At 49.1% G+C, this 18082-nt stretch overlaps 1 long non-coding RNA gene across 1 annotated transcript; it reads right to left on the bottom strand.

The window, feature by feature from the left end:
- Positions 1 to 8134: 8134 nt before the first annotated feature.
- Positions 8135 to 15519, bottom strand: LOC147120365 (uncharacterized). Its single transcript, XR_015078179.1, has 2 exons — positions 15454 to 15519; positions 8135 to 8792 (listed from the first exon to the last, which is right to left on the bottom strand). It is a non-coding gene; the product is annotated as an uncharacterized LOC147120365 (long non-coding RNA).
- Between the last annotated feature and the right edge of the window lie 2563 nt (positions 15520 to 18082).

An 18082-nucleotide genomic window follows, 5' to 3' on the forward strand; every position in this document is an offset into this window, starting at 1 on the left:
TCTAAAGTCCATGTACACTACATCCACTGCATTTTCCCCATCTACCATGTCTGATACCTCCTCAAATAATTCTGAGGTTTGTCAAGCACACTCATCCCTTTTGAAAATGCATGTTGTCTACTTTTAACTATTTTCTCTTTATTTAGATACATACTAATTTCATCCTTAATTAAAGACTCTAACATTTTCTCTGCCACAGCTGTTCACAGGTCTATAATTATTCAGATTAACTTTGTCTCCCTTTTTAAAAATGGGTACTGCATTATCCACACTCAATAGAGCCCTGAAATATAAATTCCGTGGCCTCTGCAATTTCCACCCTCATCTCCCTCAGGATCCTAGATTGTATCCTGTCTGGTCCGGGTGCTTTGTCACCTGGGATGGCAGACAGGGCCTTAGTTTAATATCTCCTCCAAAAGAAAGCACCTCCGACAGAGCAGCGCTCCCTCAGTACTGCACTGAAGCGCCAGCCTAGATTATGTGTTGAAATGGGGCTTGAAACCACAACCTTCTGACTCAGAAGACTGTTATCATTGAGCCAAGGCTGACACCTAATGTCACGGTATGTTGTTAGTGACGTGTGTCATTGTGAACTGTTGATTCCTTTCTTTTTAGTGATATTTGTTTGTTGGGATATGTCGCTGATTGATCACTATGTATTTGTCTGCAATAAATGGGTGTATAGCTGGTCATTTATTTTAGTATGCATCGCACGATTTTTGTGTGCCTGTGCCCTCTGATGGTTTGGGAACACAAACACACAACAACAACTTGTATTTATATAGCGCCTTTAACATAGTAAAATATCCCAAGGCGTTGCACAGGTGTATTATAAGACAAAAAATTTGACACCGAGTCACATAAGGAGAAATGAGGGCAGGTGACCAAAAGCTTGGTCAAAAAGGTAGGTTTTAAGGAGTGTCTTAAAGGAGGAAAGAGAGATAGCGAGGCGGAGAGGTTTAGGGAGGGAATTCCAGAGCTTAGGGCCTAGGCAACAGAAGGCACGGACACCAAAGGTTGAGCGATTATAATCAGGGATGCTCAAGAGGGCAGAATTAGAGGAGCGCAGATATCTGAGGGGGGTTCACAGAATCACAGAAACCCCACAGTGCAGATAGAGGCCATTTCGGCCCATCGAGCCTGCACCGACACATATCCCACCCGATCCCCGTAACCCCTACACCAACACATATCCCACCCTATCCCCGTAGCCCCACGTATTTAATCCCCCTAACACTAAGGGTCAATTTATCATAGCCAATCAACCTAACCCGCACATCTTTGGACTGTGGGAGGAAACCGGAGCACCCAGAGAAAACCCACGCAAACACGGGGAGAATGTGCAAACTCCACACAGTCACCCGAGGCCGGATTCGAACCCGGGTCCCTGGCGCTGTGAGGCAACAGTGCTAACCACTATGCCACCGTGCTGCCCTTGTGGGGCTGAAGGAAATTACAGAGATAGGGAGGGGCGAGGCCATGGAGGGATTTGAAAATAAGGATGAGAATTTTGAAATCGAGGCGTTGTTTCACCGGGAGCTAATGTAGGTCAGCGAGCACAGGGGTGATGGGTGAACAGGACTTGGTGTGAGTTAGGACACGGGCAGCCGAGTTTTGCATCACCTCAAGTTTACACAGGGTAGAATGTGGGAGACCAGCCAGGAGTGCGTTGGAATAGTCAAGTCTAGAGGTAGCAAAGGCATGGATGAGGGTTTCAGCAGTGGATGAGCTGAGGCAAGGGCGGAGACGGGCGATGTTACGGAGATGGAAATAGGTGGTCTTTGTTATGCTGCGGATATGTGGTCGAAAGCTCATTTCAGAGTCAAACATGTCACCAAGGTTGCGAACAGTGTGGTTCAGCCTCAGACAGATGTTAGGGAGAGGGAGAGTGACTAGGGAACGGAGTTTGTGGCGGCGACCAAAAACAATGGCTTCGTTCTTCACAATATTTAATTGGAGAAAATTTCTGCTCATCCAGAACTAGATGTCGGACAAGCAGTCTGACAATTTAGAGACCGTGGAGGGGTCGAAAGAAGAGGTCGAGCTGGGTATCGTCAGCGTACATGTGGAAACTGACGCTGTGTTTTCGGATGAGGGGCAACATGTAGATGAGAAATAGGAGGGGGGCCAAAGATAGATCCTTGGGGGACACCAGAGGTAATGATGCGGGAGTGGGAAGAGAAGCCGTTGAAGGTGATTCTCTAGCTACGATTAGATAGATAAAAATGGAACCAGGCGAGTGCAGTGCCACCCAGCTGGACGAAGGTGGAGAAGCGTTGGAGAAGGATGGAGAGGTCAACCGTGTCAAAGGCCGCAGACAAGTCAAGAAGGACAAAGAGGGATAGTTTACCTTTGTCACAGTCACAAAGGATGTCATTTGTGACTTTGATGAGAGCCGTTTTGGTACTGTGGCAAGGACGGAAACCTGATTGGAGGGATTGAAACATGGAATTGCAGGAAAGATGAGCACCGATTTGGGAGGCGACAACACATTCAAGGACTTTGGAGAGGAAAGGGAGGTTGGAGATGGGGTGGTAGTTTGCAAGGACAGAGGGGTCAAGGGTTGTTTTTTTGAGGGGTGATGACGGCAGATTTGAGGGAGATGGAGGCAGTACCTGAGAACCGTTAACAATGTCAGCTAACATGGGAGCCAGAAAAGGAAGTTGGGCGGTCAGCAGTTTGGTGGGAATAGGGTCGAGGGAGCAGGAGGTGGGTCTCATGGACAAGATGAGCGCAGAGAGGTCATGAGGGGAGATCAGAGAGAAACTGGAGAAAGATGTGAGTTCAGGGCTAGGGCAGGGGGGAACCTTAGAGGAAGTATGGCCCGGTGGGCATGGGGAAGGAAGGGAAGTGGCAGAGGCAGCTGAATGGATGGTTTCAATCTTAGAGACAAAGAAGTCCATGAGCTCCTCACTTGTTATTGGAGGTGAGGGTGAAGGAGACAGGGTAGAGGGGTTTAAGAAGATGGTTAGCAGTAGAGAATAAGAGCCGGGGTTTATCTTTGCATTCCAGAATGATTCTGGAATAGTGAGCAATTTTGGCAGATGAGAGCAGGACCCGATAATGCTTTATGTGGGCCAGCCAGATCTGGTGATGAATAGCTAAACCAGTTGTCCGTCATATCCATTCAAGTCTGCGTCACTTGGACTTAAGGGAGAGAAAATGAGAGTTGTACCAGGGGGAATGGCAAGGGTGAGAGAGTAATTGTTTTAGTAGGGACTAGGGCATCAAAGGTGGTGGTGAGGGTGTGGTTGAGCAGATCGGTAGCTACAGAAATGTCATGGTGAATGGAGGGCCAAAGGCTGGGCAGTTGGGATTTCATAATTGCAGTTGTAAGAGTTGGGAGAGTTTCTTCCAGGGGCGGACACAGAAGTAGGGTTGGGGGGTGGGTGGAAGGGGGATGTAGGTGGAGAGCGATACAAGGAAGTGGTCAGAGATGGCCTTATCTGCGATTGACACGATAGGAGTAGCGAGGCCACGAGAGATGGCAAGGTCGACGGGGTGGCCGTGAATATGGGTTGGGGAGTCTACATGGAGGGAGAGATTAAGGGAGGATAGGAGGCTAGTGAACTCGGATAGAGAGAGGATGATGAATTGAGATGGAGGTTGAAATCACCGAGGATGAGAAGTCATTTGGTGCAGAGGCTGAGGGAGGAGAGCAGTGAAGATATCTCAGTAATCCAGAGGCCTGGACTAATGATCCAGAGACGTGAGTTCAAATCCCACCACGGCAGCTGGGGAATTTAAATTCAGTTAATTAAATAAATCTGGAATAATTACTAGTATCAGTAATGGTAACCATGAAACTATCGGATTGTTGTAAAAACCCATCTGGTTCACTAATGTCCTTTAGAGAAGGAAATCTGCCGTCCTTACCTGATCTGGCCTCTATGTGACTCCAGACCCACACAAATGTTGCTGACTCTTAACTGCGCTCTGAAATGGCCTAGCAAGTCACTCAGTTGTAACTAACCGCTACGAAAAACATTAATAAGAATGAAACTGGACGGAACACCAGTTATCGACCTTGGCACTGGCTACGGACACGGCAATGGCACACCCAGCCCAGTCGACCCTGCAAAGTCCTCCTCACCTACATCTGGGGACTTGTACCAAAATTGGGAGCGCTGTCCCACAGACTAGTCAAAAAACAGCCTGAATCATACCTTTCAGTCAATGTCCCAAACTCCTCCATCACCATCCCTGGGTATGTCCTGTCCCACCGGCAGGACATACCCACCAGGGGTGGCGGCACAGTAGCATACAGTCAGGAAGGAGTGGCCCTAGGAGTCCTCAACATTGACTCCGGATCCCATGAAGTCTCATGGCTTCAGGTCAAGCATGGGCAAGGAAACCTCCTGCTGATTACCACCTACTGCCCTCCCTCAGCTGATGAATCAGTACTCCTCCATGTTGAACACCACTTGGAAGAAGGACTGAGAGTAGCAAGGGCACAGAATGTACTCTGGGTGGGGGACTTCAATGTCCATCATCAAGAGAGGCTCGCTTGCACCACTACTGACTGAGCTGGCCAAGTCCTGAAGGACATAACTGCCAGTCTGGGCCTGCAACAGGTGGTGAGAGAACCAACACGAGGGAAAATTCTACTTGACCTCATCCTCACCAATCTACCTGTCGCAGATGCATCTGTCCATGACAGTATTGGTAGCAGTGACCACCGCACAGTCATTGTGGAGACAAAGTCCCGCCTTCACACTGAGGATATCCTCCATCGTGTTGTGTGGCACTAACACCGTGCTAAATGGGATAGATTCAGAACAGATCTAGCAGCTCAAAACTGGGCATCCATGAGGTGCTGTGGGCCATCAGCAGCAGCAGAATTGTATTCCACCACAATCTGTAACCTCATGGCTCAGCATATCCCTCACTCTACCATTACCATCAAGCCAGGGGACCAACCCTGGTTCAATAAGGAGTGTAGAAGAGCATGCCAGGAGCAGCACCAGGCACACCTAAAAATGAGGTGCCAACCTGGGGAAGCTGCAACACAGGACTACATGCATGCTAAAATGCAGAAGCAGCATGCTATAGACAGGGCTAAGCGATCCCACAATCAACGGATCAGGTCAAAGCTCTGCAGTTCTGCCACATCCAGTCGTGAATGGTGGTGGACCATTAAACAACTAGCGGGAGGAGGAGGCTCCATGAATATCCCCAACCTCAATGATGGTGGAGCCCAGCACATGAGTGCAAAAGACAAGGCTGAAGCGTTTGCAATCATCTTCAGCCAAAAATGCCAAGTGGATGATCCATATCGGCCTACTCCTGAGGTCCCCAGCATCACAGAAGCCAGTCTTCAGCCAATTCGATTCACTCCACGTGACATCAAGAAACGGCTGAGCACACTGGATACAGCTAAGGGCCCCGACAACATCCCGGCTATCGTGCTGAAGAATTGTGCTCCAGAACTAGCCGTGCCTCTAGCCAAGCTATTCCAGTACAGCTACAACACCGGCATCTATCCGACAATGTGGAAAACTGCCCAGGTATGTCCTGTTCACAAAAAACAGGACAAATCCAACCCGGCCAATTACCGCCCCATCAGTCTACTCTCAATCATCAGCAAAGTGATGTAAGGTGTCGTCGACAGTGCTCATTGATAACCTGCTCACCGATGCCCAGTTTGGGTTCCGCCAAGACCACTCGTTCCCGGCCTCATTACAGCCTTGGTCCAAACATGAAGTAACTGAATTCCAGAGGTGAGGTGAGAGTGACTGCACTTGACATCAAGGCAACATTTGACCGAGTCTGGCGTCAAGGAGCCCTAGTAAAACTGAAGTCAATGGGAATCGGAGGGAAAATGCTCCACTGGCTGGAGTCATACCTAGCACAAAGGAAGATGGTTGTGGTGGTTGAAGGTCAATCATCTCCACCTCAGGACATCGATGCAGGAGTTCCTCAGGGCAGTGTCCTAGGCCCAACCATCTTCAGCTGCTTCATCAATGACCATCCCTCCAACATAAGGTCAGAAATGGGGATGTTCGCTGATGACTGCACAGTGTTCAGCGCCATTCACAACTCCTCAGATAATGAAGCAGTCCATGCCTGCATGCAACAAGACCTGGACGACGTTCAGGCTTGGGCTGATAAGTGGCAGGTAGCATTCGCGCTACACAAGTGCCAGGCAATGAATATCTCCAACAAGAGAAAGTCTAACTACTGCTCTTTGACATTCAATGGCATTACCATCGCCACATCCCCCACCATCAACATCCTGGGGGTCACCATTGACCAGAAACTTAACTAGACCAGCCACATAAATACTGTGGCAACAAGAGCAGGTCAGAGGATGGGTATTCTGCAGCGAGTGTCTCACCGCCTGCCTCCCCAAAGCCTTTCCACCATCTACAAGGCACAAGTCAGGAGTGTGCCTCCACTTGCCTGGATGAGTGCAGCTCCAACAACACTTAAGAAGCTCGACACCATCTAGGACAAAGCAGCTCGGTGGTGAGGCAATCGCTGCAGAATACCTAGCCTCTGACCTGCTCTTGTTGCCACAGTATTTATGTGGCTGGTCCAGTTAAGTTTCTGGTCAACGGTGACCCCCAGGATGTTGTCGTGGGGGATTCAGCGATGGTAATGCCGTTCAACGTCAAGGGGCAGTGGTTATACTCTCGCTTGTTGGAGATAGGCATTGCGTGGCACTTGTGTGATGCAAATGTTACTTGCCGCTTATCAGCCCAAGCCTGGATATCGTCCTGGCCTTGGTGCATGCGGGCACGGACTGCTTCATTATCTGAGGAGTTGCGAATGGAACTGAGCACTGTGCAATCATCAGCGAACATCCCCACTTCTGACCTTATGATGGAGGGAAGGTCAACATTGTAAATGTTGACCCGAAAAGTGCTTCTGAAATAGCATGACACAGAAACTAAGAGTAATGTTAACTGGAAATGTGCAACATATTTATTAATATAAGCTAGCGGATCTCCTGTGGCGTTGCAGAGAGTAAGCTGGAATATACAGGGGTAGATTTTTCTATTTCCTGCCTAGGTAATCTGGAGGAGGGAGCGCCTACCCATTACACAATCCACCTGATTTTCATTCCATTGAAATCAGATTACCAACCATGCAGTGAGCACGAAAATCTACCCCATGGGCCCCGATATTTACTGCGGCGTGCAGGGGAGGAGTTACGGACAAGTTTCCCCGATTGCAATGTAGTTTTAACTACAGGGCGTGTTAGAATTTTTTTTCCGGGTTTCCCGCCCGACCGTCAGCCTGTCAGGTGGAGAAGGCTGCAGGAATAGCTAAGTTTGGGGAGGGGGAAAATGGTGATTGCGGTTTTGGGGGGGGGGGGGGCATGTGACAGGGAAAATTACAGATTGCAGGGGGGGTGGAGGGAAGGGATAGAGATTGGGGGGGGGGAAGAGAGAAGATCAGTGATCGCGGGGGGTTGGGTTGGAAGGAGATGGGGGGGGGGAAGGGGTTACATGGTTAGCTTGTTGGGCCTGGTGGAAACACTCCTGCTTCTCCTGGCCCACAAGCTGTGCTGTAAAGATACTTACCTTATGGATCCAGCCCTTCTTGCCCCCTTTTACCTACCTGTTTCACAAGGCCAGGAAAGCCCGGCCGACATGAGTTAAAAATAGAAACCTTGTTAAATTGGAAGCACGCAGCCTCCTTAAAAGGTTTTAATGATTGCCCCACCTCCTGGGAGTGGATTGGTTGGCCGCCTCCCATAACACTGGAAGTGGCCGAGTTCGAGACAGCTTGGGTTCAGGTTTGAAATTTTTTAAATTTTAACTTCCGTTTTTGGAGGTTAAAATTACCCTCATGGTGACGTTCTGTCTCCGTTGTGTTCCTGTTGCTGTTCTGTTTCAATCGCTCCCTTACTCTTGTTTGATGGGTCTCTGTCCTTAACTGTTATTGTCAATTTTGTCTCTGTGCCCATTTGTTTTTGTGTCTTTTTCTATTTTCCTTTTGGGTAAGGAGATGGCGTGGCATCAAGACAGAACCAAGAGAATGGGGAGAGGCCAAGCCTTTAGGCAAGTAGCATCAGATGCCTGGCCATCTATTTTTTTTTAATTGCCAGGAGCAGGGCAGAGTGAGGTGTGAACTGGACAATTTTTGGAAATAATTTATCAAATTAAAGTGGCTCACAACAGAAAACTTTGTAAACATAACATTTAATGGGGCAGGAGAAACTATTTTACATACAAAATTTAATGCGATCAGAGTAGTAAGGGGCCAGAATCAGAAGATATGCAAAATATAAAATGTAATGGCCAAAGGTTGACAGAGTCAGTAGTGGAAGGTGAGAGCATAGCAGAGCGTCAGGCAGGAAAAATAGGGAGGGCAGACTAAAAGCAGGAAAGGAAGGAGCAGGAGACCATGGCTCTGTCAAGCAGGGGCATGCAGAGCCGGAACAGGAGACTAGAGCTCCGTCCGTAGCAGCCATGAGCAAGGGAAAAAAGCCTGATGGAGGTAGAGGTGGAAGTGCAGCCGAGCGATGAGTGGGCCATCGTGCAAGAACAGTTTGGGCAGGGAGGAGTATGGCAGAGCTGTAAGCGGGCCACTTTGAAGCAACAGGGTGGTGGGTCGTGGGAGAAATGAGATTGGGGTAGGCCAGGTGGGGGAAGATCGTGCTGGACCAGCAAGGCTGGACCAAGCAGGGGAGCATAAAGAAAGGTTCCCTGAGGGCATGGAGCAGCCCTTATTGCAGAGAAGGCAGGGGGCAGAAACTAGGAAACAAGACACAGCCCAATAGTGGAGTATCATAGGAGTGCAAGTGCAGGCGGGCAGGTCACCAAAGAAATGGAGCTGGAGACCTAGAAGAGGCAAAAAAAAGTTTCAAAATTAATTAAAATATAAGCATATAAAAGTATTTAAAATATATAGAAAGCTAAAAGCTTTACATAAAAAGTTAAATTACTTATCTAGAAGCAGAAAAGCAAACTTGGGAGAGGCACCAAAAAATCATGAGCTCTCAATTGTAAATTATTACCCTAGGCAGTTTCAATGTTAAATATTGACAAAAAGTGACAAGAAATTGTGACAGCAGAGAGTGGTTTAGTTGGACAGAAAATATTCACATATTTTCAGTTAGATATATGTATAAGTTGCATATAAAACATGGCACATGATTGTTTAGATCCTTTCTTGTCTAATGAAAGATGCTGGTAGTGCAATCTTTTAATTGGTAACATGCCTAGACTTGGTGAGTGCTGCACCCATACATTCCTTTTGCATGTAAAGTAATTTCAATAATTTCTGGTCTATACTTGCAGAATTATGTTGAGCACAACATATTTCTACTTGCTGTCATAGCTTTCTGATCTATTGTATTAGGCAAGTCATCTTAGGTTGTAGTTATACTACCACTTTTGCATTGATGCAAAGCAGTTTCAGGTGCACATCAACCTGAAAATGGCAGTCTAACTTAGGAATCAGGTCGCAGTTTTACTCGGGTGGCACTAAAGCCAAACAGCTTCCAGGAATCCATCGCACATTACATGAGCTTGGCAACAGGTGGAATATAACTCTAATCAAATGTGAAACCAGGTTTAAAAACTCTTGGGACATTTTTTTATAAAATTAGTATTGTGTAGGAACGGAGGTTCCTAGCTGAATAAAGTATCCGACTCGATGAATCAAATCAACAGGTTTTAATGAACAACGAAGTTAGCAGGGAAACTACAGGAGAAACGGTATACAGGTCTATACAGCTTGCTGGGCACTCGACGACTACTGGAAGATTCTGGAAGCTGACGTCATGACGTCATCACGTTCTTCGCGCCACTGGTGGTCACGTGAGCAGCGTTATGACGTCATCACGTGGAGTGCAGGAAAACACCATACAGTACAGTTAACAGTTTAAAGGTGCAGTCCGCGGTTGCACTATACTGTAGTTAAAGGGATTATTAATAATTGTTCTGAGACCCTTGGTGGCTCTGCCACAGGCGCCCCCCCAGAATCCACTTTAACAGACATTGTCAACCGAGTAGGAGGCTTAATGATCCTGGTCGAGCGGCGGCGAAACTCAGGCAGCGGAAACGGGGCGTTATTCGAAGTACCAGTGCCGGATTGAGACAGAAGCGGCGTCTTGGGCGAGGCAGAAACGGTGGTCAGAGGTGCAGGTGCGACGGAGGACGAATCGGGCTGTTCGACGGTGGGTTGATGCACAGCTGGTCTGGTGGCTAACGGCGGTCGGCCACGGCGAGGCGGTTGGGCAGCCACGACAGGCTCAGTCCGATCCAGGTGGGCTGGTTTGAGCCGGTCGACCGAAACAGTATCAGACTTTCCACCGACTTCGACTGTGAAGAACTTTTCCCCTGATGAGATGACACGAAAGGGTCCGGTATACGGCGGCTTGAGTGGGTCTCTGTGACCGTCTTGCCAAATAAAGACATAGTCCGAATTCATGAGCTCTGTTGGAACGTGAGGCCTCTGCAGGTCGTGCTGCGAGGTTGGGATGGGCCGGAAATTCCTAGCCGCCTCCTGATGCAGTAGGAGCTGTTGAGCTGCAGACCATGGTTCGGTGTGTGGCGGTAGTAAGTCACCTGGCACTCCGAGTGTCTGGCCATAAACCAGCTCAGCCGATGAAGACTGAAGATCCTCCTTTGGTGCTGTCCGGAGGCCTAGCATCACCCATGGGAGCCTATCCACCCAGTTGGGTCCTCGCAGGCTGGCACGGAGGGATGCTTTGAGGGACCGATGAAACCTTTCGCACAGGCCATTCGCCTGCGGATGGTACGGTGCAGCTTGGTACCCAGGCCTTGTGCCACTGCGTTCCACAGCTCTGAGGTGAATTGCGGACCGCGGAGATGTCCGATGGCACCCCGAAACGAGCTACCCACGACGAAAGGAATGCCCTGGCTACGTCTGCTGCGGTGGTGGCGGCCAACGGAATCGCCTCTGGCCACCTGGTGGTCCGGTCTACGACTGTCAGGAGGTGTGTGAATCCACGTGACCCGGGAAGGGGGCCTACTAAATCCACGTGAACATGGTCGAAACGGCGCTCAGACACCAGGAAGTTTGCCAGCGGGGCCTTGACGTGACGGTGAACTTTGGACTTTTGGCAATCGACGCAATTGTTTGTCCAGTCCCGGACGTCCAGATGCATGCCTTTCCAAACGAATTTGCGGGACATTAGCCATTGAGAAGCCCGCATTCCCGGGTGAGATAACCCGTGGATTGCCTGGAATACCTTCTTGCGCCATTCGACCGGCACGATGGGCCGGGGCACTCCCATGGATGTGTCGCACAGGAGTGTGGTTCCTGCTTCTTGAAACGGCACGTCTGCAACCTGCCAACTGGAAGGCGTGGTCCTAAACGCTTGTACTTCTGGGTCTGCCAGTTGATCCCCTGCCAGTCCGACGAAATCGATGCCCAGGTGGACTGCCTGGACTGGGACTCGGGAAAGGCAATCTGCCACGAGATTATCCTTGCCCGACACGTGCCGCAAATCCGTCGTGAATTCGGATATAAATGTGAGGTGGCGCTGCTGCCGAGCTGACCAAGGCTCCGCCGCTTTGGCCATAGCGAAGGTGAGCGGCTTGTGGTCCACGAAGGCAGTGAACGGGCGGCCTTCTAGGAGGAAACGGAAATGCCTGATGGCCAAAAACAGGGCTAGCAGCTCTCTGTCAAAAGTGCTATACTTTCGCTCGTTCTTGCGCAGTTGGCGGCTGAAAAAGGCTAACGGCTGCCAACCCCCGTCGACCCATTGCTCTTGAACTGCTCCGATGGCGTAGTCGGAGGCATCCGTAGTGAGGGCGACAGTCGCGCCCGGACGTGGGTGTGCCAGCATAGATGCGTCTGCCAACGCTGCCTTGGTATCGCGGAACGACTGGTCCATTTGCAGTGTCCAAGTGAGAGCATCCTTGCCCGACTTTCCCTTTAGTGCTTCGTACAGCGGTTGCATCAACCGGGCCGCTTTGGGGACGAAACGATGATAAAAATTTACCATCCCCAAGAACCCTTGCAGGGATTTGACCGTGCGAGGCTGCGGGAATGCGGTAAATGCCTCTACCTTGGTGGCTAGTGGGACGGCGCCTTCTGGGGTAATCCTGTGTCCCAGGAAATCAATGCAGGATACTCTGAACGTGCATTTGGCCGGATTGACAATAAGGCCGTGTTGGCTGAGTCGGGCGAAAAGTGTACGTAAGTGGGCCATGTGAGCTGTCGAATCCTTACTGGCTATGAGGATGTCGTCCAAGTAGAAAAAATAAAGGGCAGGTCCCGTAATACAGAGTCCATCAAACGCTGGAATGCTTGAGCAGCATTTTTCAGACCGAATGGCATGTGGAGGAACTCAAAAAGGCCGAACGGAGTGATGACTGCCGTTTTGGGGACGTCTGGAGGGTGCACCGGAACTTGGTGATATCCACGAACGAGAGCCACTTTAGAAAATATAGCGTTTCCAGCCAGATGAGCCGAAAAATCTTGGATGTGGGGAATTGGGTACCTGTCCGGTGTCGTGGCATCGTTTAAGCGTCTGTAATCCCCGCAAGGTTGCCATCCGCCGCCTGGTTTGGGGACTATGTGCAGTGGGGAAGCCCAAGGGCTGTCCGAACGCCGGATGATCCCGAGGCGCTCCATGGTCTGGAACTCAGCCTTTGCGGCTGCCAGCTTGCCGGCTTCTAATCGCCGCGCCCGAGCGTAAACTGGTGCTCCGGTCGTGGAGATATGGTGCTCCACCCCGTGCCGTGTGCTTGAAGCCGAAGAAGTGGGCCTGGTGAGCTCCGGGAATTCGCCGAGCAGGCGCGTAAAGCCGTCTTGCGACGGGACCGCGCAGGCCACCGACCAGGGCACGGCGGTGCTGCGGTGGCAGGGTACTGCGTGGAATGTGGACGCATTAATGAGTCGGCAGTGTTGGACGTCGACCAGCAGACCATTGGCGCAGAAAAAATCGGCCCCCAGGATGGCCTGTGAGACCTTGGCTGTAATAAAGTCGCAGACAAAACGTTGACCGGTGAAGGTTAAGTTTACCGTCCGTTTCCCGAACGTACGCATGGCCGCGCCATTTACTGCCACGAGGGAAGGCCCTTGGCTGCCGGATAGTAGGTCCAGCTTTGAAGCTGGGAGGATGCTGCACTGTGAGCCAGTGTTGCACAGGAACCGGCAGCCCGTAACGGAATCCGTAACATAAATGAGTTTGCCCGCTGAGCCCGCCGCCATGGCTAACTTGCTGTGCTTTTTAGACCTTGTCATCCGTCCGGGAGGACGCAGGCTTGTTGGAGTTTTTTGTTTTGTTTTCTTGAGGGAAACTGCAAGGAGGCCGGCAGCATTGAGCTTTGGCGCCAAAACGGGCGTGGTACGCGCACCATCCTGCTGGGAGCGGGCTGGCTTTCTCTCGCGTGGGGGAAAAGCGCCTCGCGGCTGCACAACATTGCTGAGTAACAGTAAATATCTTGTCTGCCTCTGCAGCGAGTTCAGCACCGTCTGTGATGGCTGTGTTGGCCAATGCCACCTGAACCGGTTCGGGTAGCTGGCAGAGGAAAAGCTCACGGAATAAAAAGCATTGGGGTTCCGCACCCAACGGCGTGAGCATTTGACTCATCGGCTCTGACGGTTTTGAGTCCCCGAGGCCGGGCATGGAAATAAGCTTGCGTGCCCGCTCCGACTTATTAAGATCAAATACCTGTAGCAAACGGGCTTTAAGCGCTTCGTACTTGCCCTCCTCCGGTGGGCTTCCAAGGATGCTGACGACCCGCGAGGCCGTGGCACTGTCGAGAGCGGCAACCACGTAATAATAACGGGTCGCATCCATTGTGACCTCCCGGAGAGCGAACTGTGCTTCTGCCTGGAAAAACCATGCTGCTGGCTGCTGTTCCCAGAACTGCGGCAGTTTAAGGGCGATGGCGTTCGTGTTCATCCTCGACGAAAGTTGTCCGACGAGATCGGGGTCACCAATGTAGGAACGGAGGTTCCTAGCTGAATAAAGTATTCGACTCGATGAATCAAATCAACAGGTTTTAATGAACAACGAAGTTAGCAGGGAAACTACAGGAGAAACGGTATACAGGTCTATACAGCTTGCTGGGCACTCGACGACTACTGGAAGATTCTGGAAGCTGACGTCATGACATCATCACGTTCTTCGCGCCACTGGTGGTCACGTGAGCAGCGTCATGACGTCATCATGTGGAGTGCAGGAAAACACCATACAGTAGTTAACAGGCAGTTTAAAGGTGCAGTCCGCGGTTGTACTATACTGTAGTTAAAGGGGTTATTAATAATTGTTCTGAGACCCTTGGTGGCTCTGCCACAATTGAATCTTTTTCATGTTACAAGTTGATGCCGTTGTCTACACAATACTTACGTTAAAAAATAGCCATGGGGTAGTAGATCTTTGCTCCTATGCGTGAGCACACATGTGCAAGCTCTCACCTGGTGGACAATGTGAATCCCAGCCAAAGGCAGTCCAAAGTCTAACTCCTGACTTTTCCCCATTCTCTGATGAAAAGTCATTGACCTGAAACGTTAACTCTGTTTCTCTCTACACAGATGCTGCCCGGTGCAGAGGGGAGCAGGCAGATCGGCGGACCTCCTTGTAGGACTGCTTCTGGGCCTGGCCAAAGTGGCCATCAACTGGTGCAGGCAGCAGGCGGTCGAGGGGGTTGTTCGGCCCGACTGCTTGCCTCTCTTCTGCGGTCACGTTCGCGCCCGGGTGGCCCTGGAGATGGAGCATGCGGTGTCCACCAGCACGCTCGAGGCCTCCGCGGCCGGTGGGCACCCCAGGGACTGGAGTGCATTATCCCCACCAGGAACCATATTTTAATTTATTAAGTTTCCTTTAATGTTTTAAGTTTAGTTACAGTTTATTTGGTTATGTGTGCATCAAAAGAGTACACAGATGTTGCCTAACCTGCTGACTGTTTTCCAGTATTTCCTGTTTTTATTTATGATTTCTAGCATCCGCAGTGTTTTTGCTTTAACTCCTGAGTTGCCTCAGGCTGGTGGTGTAGTTTAATAACAGTTCAACGTCTCTTTCAAGTTAACTCACCTGCTCAGTCTTTTTTTGGAGGGGGAGGGGGGGGGAATATGGTTTAAATCTTGATTATCTCCATTTTGGGCTCAGTGGTAGCATTCTGAGTCAACAGATTATTACAGCAACTGAAGCTGTGGGGTGGTGTGGTGTGGGCCAACCACCGCCATCTTGGCGTAACTCCAGCGGGAGTTTCGCCCCGGGGATTGGCGTAAGCGGCGGTTGGACGCACGGGAGCCTGGCCTATCGCGGGCGAGGTGGGTCGAGCGGCCTGAAGGTGCTGGTTTGCATGCCCCGGGAGCGGGAACGGGAACCACCAGGGAAACAGCCGAGAGAAAATAAATGAGAAGGGAATAAAACGTGAATGTGCGCCGGGTGGGTGGGGAAGAGAGTGATCGAAAAGTAAATGTTGAAGATAAATATAAACTAGAGGGAGGGGAAGACAGTGGCTTCTATGGACGATAAATTAAAAAGTTAAAACTTAACAGAATTGCTGAACTTACCGGAAGGTTCACCTCGCACCGAATATGGCACAGGCTCGGAGATGAGCTCCACGGGGCCGCTCAGTGGTCAGACCCAGTAACTGCATGCAGACGACTTGCACAGAATCAGACACACGACAGGACAGGACCACCCCACTTCCCTATCAGACAGCTCTCCTAACCTGGGCACCAGAGGCGAGCGCAGAGGACTTTGTAGGATCATAAGAAACAGGAAGCAGGAGTAAGCCATACGGCCCCATGAGCTTGCTCTGCCATTCAATAAGATCATGGCTGATCTTCTACCGCAACTCCACTTTCCGGCACTATCCCCATATTCCTTTATTCCCTTAGTGTCCAAATCGACTGGGCTGCGATTTCATTAATCTAACCTTGGGTTGCAGTGTAAAAGCTTGTTTATGTTTTTGCAAACTGATAATTGTTTTGAAATCTTTACTATAAACAATTCAGTCACAAGTTTCCGATCATCCTATTTCCCCCCTGAGCTAGAAGTTGGATTTGTGGCCAATTTGGACTGCAAATCAGTGTAGTGAACTCTCAGCGTGCTGTCGCATGCCAAATTCAGCACCAAGGTCTCATCTACATTTAACTAGCGAACTGAGGACAACAATCTGGCGTCCTGATGCAGCTTGCCAGTTTGGAGTTCACCTATTTGGGATGACTGTGACACTGTCTGCAGTCCTGGGGAGGGAGGTGAAGGGGAGGAGGGCAAGTGCAGGCCAACAGTGACTCGCAGTAGTCCTGTGGAGCCAGGAGGAGCACTCCTTTTCCTGGCTACACATTCAGGTAAGAAAAAGAAAAATTTACATCTTCAATGGCCTCCAGCAGTCTCTTTAAGGACCACTGGTTAGGCTGCCATAGGCACAGTAAAATCGAGCACTGCATATGTGACACATGCTCCGCTCAGTTTTTGCCCAATGTGGCATCAGGGTCCTGAAGCAGGTGTTAGTTGCTGATTACCATAATCAGGGGGCCGAACACCTGTTTTAAGTGGTTGGCTGGCACTCGGAAGTCACTGGCTGCCAATTTGCCCAAAATTAGCCCCCCAACCCTAATTTCATGCCCAGAAATCAGGTGTAGCACTTGTCAATTTCTACTCCTCTGTCTGTATTTCTCTGAGGTCATCTTCTGAAGTTAAAAGAAATGCACTTAATTATAATTGGCTGTTGAACCACCTCAAACAACTTCTAAAATTCATCTTCCAATGTTTTAAAATAATATGGAAAAACATTGTATTGTACCCTATGCAAAAACATGTCAAGTTTTACACTGCAAAAAATAAGAGATTTTATGTAAATAATTATTGTTTTGGAATTCAAATATAATCATACTAACTTCTATTTTTCTCTCGCACACACATAGACAGCCTCCCTGTTTAGTGAATATTCGTTTTGTGAAAGCTATAGCTGGAAAAAAGCTTTCAAAATGTACTCTTCAGTTTTCATTGAATCATTTGGAAAATGAATGGATACATATATTTATACATCCTGAGCAAAAAGATCCAAGGTACTGAGAGAAGCCTACTGATGTATTGTGGGAAATTGTACTCACTGTACATGCTGAGACTGGCATCCTCAGAACTACAGACATCGGTGTACTTGGTAACTCTGGTTAAAGGTGCTATATAAGTACAAGTTATTGTTGTTGAAACAACTCAGAGGAACTTTTCAAGTCCAAGCCCAGGGTTTTGAGACAGTTTTGGACCTCAACGTTAAAAACATTAATGAAGGTACTCAGACACAGAAAGAATTTTGTTCATTTTAATCATCTTAATGTGAAGTTTTAAATGTAATTATTAATGTTTTGATTATCTTCTAAACCTAATTTTAAGTTTGTAGTCAACCAGCTATGGGACAAAATGGTAGAGGAAAACTAAACCCAAAAAATCTTGAGTATTTGGATAGACTTGCTTGGTTCACCTTCTCCTTTCCAAGATATTTGCATATCAGCAAAAATTACATTAACAAAGAACCAGTCCCTTACACCAGCAGCTAGCGGAGCAAGTTCCTCTCTTCATTAATTTTAACAAAAAGAGTCAGCATGAGTACAAAACAGGGAAACGTATCTAGACACAAGTGAGTTAATTAATTGAAATGGGTGGAAATCAGATTTTCCTGAATCTTTCATTGCTCCAACATTACAACAGTGACTACGCTTCATAATTGGGGATTGAAGGCCGATAAATCGCCAGTGCCTGATAATCTACATCCTAGGGTACGTAAGGAAGTGGCCCTGGATTCTATAGGCTCTGGAACAGTTCCCATGGATTGGAGGATAGCTAATGTAACCCCACTATTTAAAAAGGGTGGTAGAGAGTAAACGGGAAATTATAGACCGGTAAGCCTGACATCAGTAGTGGGGAAAATGCTAGAGTCCATTATAAAAGATGTAATAGCAGAGCACTTGGAAAACAGTGACAGGATCGGACAAAGTCAACATGGATTTACAAAAGGTAAATCATGCTTGACTAATCTACTGGAATTTTTTGAGGATGTAACTGGTAGAATAGATAAGGGAGAACCTGTGGATGTGGTGTATTTGGACTTTCAGAAGGCTTTCGATAAGGTCCCGCATAAGAGATTAGCGTGCAAAGTTAAAGCACATCGGATTGGGGGTAAGGTACTGTCTTGGA

Source organism: Somniosus microcephalus, chromosome 4, assembly GCF_052327205.1.
Source record: "Somniosus microcephalus isolate GS21.2 chromosome 4, FLI_Smic_1.0, whole genome shotgun sequence".
In the NCBI taxonomy this organism is placed as follows: domain Eukaryota; kingdom Metazoa; phylum Chordata; class Chondrichthyes; order Squaliformes; family Somniosidae; genus Somniosus; species Somniosus microcephalus.